The sequence below is a fragment of the Macrotis lagotis genome, chromosome 1 (assembly GCF_037893015.1).
Source record: "Macrotis lagotis isolate mMagLag1 chromosome 1, bilby.v1.9.chrom.fasta, whole genome shotgun sequence".
Classification (NCBI taxonomy): domain Eukaryota; kingdom Metazoa; phylum Chordata; class Mammalia; order Peramelemorphia; family Peramelidae; genus Macrotis; species Macrotis lagotis.
Window position 1 is genome coordinate 333,864,520 of NC_133658.1, and position 1,734 is coordinate 333,866,253.

Here is a 1,734-nt window from a genome sequence, read left to right on the forward strand (position 1 = left end):
TTTGATTTGTTGAAAGACTTGGACAAATAGAGTTAATGGAGATAATAGTGAAGGATAATTTAAGAGGAGATAAAACAAAAGGAGATATGCATAAGAGAAGGTTGGGCCAGAAGGTATAATTTAAGAATTCTTAATGATTTTGGTGGAAAACTCAAGGGTAATGACAGGATCTGGAATGTAACCATCCTGGTGTTTGAGTATGAAGCAAATTTTATACTCAAGATACCTTAGGAAGATGATGAATTGGGAGGTCAAGGCCTCAATGTTATATTGAACTCAATAATATATTGAAGTTCATAAATATAAAAGTAAGAATTAAGGTGAAGAGGAAAACTATTAGGCAAATAGGTTATCTCTTTCAAATAAGAAGAATGACCTGGGATCTGGTTGATATTTGTTTCCATGATCTGCATGATAAAATGGTGTTTCTTGATGGTTTGAATCTCACAAAAGAAGAGGTTCTTGAGTGATGGCATCAGAGTTTGGGTTCAGAAATGATTGTCATGCTCACTTTGGCAGCACATATACTAAAATTGGAATGATTCAGGGAAGATTAGCATGACCCTTGCACAAGGATGATATGCAAATTCATGAAACAAAATTGATTGTAAAGAACAGGAGGATCGGCCTAATTCTCCTCAGCTAAATCAAGGGGACATGAGAGAAATTCTAGTTTTAGAGAGAGTGACCAGGGATGAAGTTTTTTCCTGGGTGGTGACCAAGTTTCTAGTGAGTGCAAGAAGATGGGCCCATATGAAGAAAGAACAAAAAAGGAAAAGTGAGACTCTTATGATGGGGCCTAATTTCCAGGGTACCCAATATATATAAAAGGCAAAGTTAGTTATGAGCTGTAATGGACTAAAACAAAGATAGATGGGAATGAGGATGGGGCAATGGTTTTAGGGAAAGAAATTTTGTATCTAGTCATTCTGAATCACTGAGATTAGGAAAAGGGTTCTTTACCTTCACCAAGCTGGTAAGGGTTTGCCAATCATATCATTCGTATATCATTTGCCTCAGTTTCTCACTCTTATGGATCCTGTGATAGTACATAGGACCATCAGGTAGATCTCTTTCTGCCACAAAGAAATAAGGGAGTTTAAAGCCAGCTTCAGAGTCATTGCTAGAAAAGGTCCTGAAATAACTTTTATATTCACAAAGTGTCTTCATCCAGTCTTTGGTCTTCACTCATTTAGTTCAATGTCACCTTGTTTCTGGATTATTTCAATTAATTATTAATTGATCTCCCCACTTCCAATCTGCACTTTTCCCTCTCCAATCCATCTTCCAAATAATCTTAATATAACGAACAAGTCTGATCATGTTGCTTTTATACTCAAGATACCTTAGTGGTTAAATGAATGAACAGGCAGCTAGGTTGGCATAGTGAATAGAGCACTATGTCTGGAATTAGGAAGATGAGTTCAATTCTGCCTTCAGGCATTTGCTAACTGTGTGAACCTTGAAAGGTCACTGAACCTCTGTCTGCCTCAGTTTCTTCATCAATAAAATAAGAATAAAATGAGGGTAAGAAAATATTTGTAAACCTCTTTTTAAACATTTAGCTTTATATAAATATTATTTATTATTATAAAGAGGAAATTTTATATTAGCACTATGTGATGGGCACACAAAAAAGAAAAAGTGAGCTAGTGTTTAATTAAGTTAATTTGAAGAGGCAACACATGAAAGAAAATTCACCTGAAGGGCCAATGACTACCATGTCATCTAGGC

The 1,734-nt window shown here is 35.6% G+C and overlaps 1 non-coding gene across 1 annotated transcript; it reads left to right on the forward strand.

Moving 5' to 3' along the window:
* The first annotated feature begins 503 nt into the window (after window positions 1–503).
* On the forward strand, window positions 504–610 carry LOC141510472 (U6 spliceosomal RNA). Its single transcript, XR_012474957.1, has one exon. It is a non-coding gene; the product is annotated as a U6 spliceosomal RNA (small nuclear RNA).
* The last annotated feature ends 1,124 nt before the right edge of the window (window positions 611–1,734 follow it).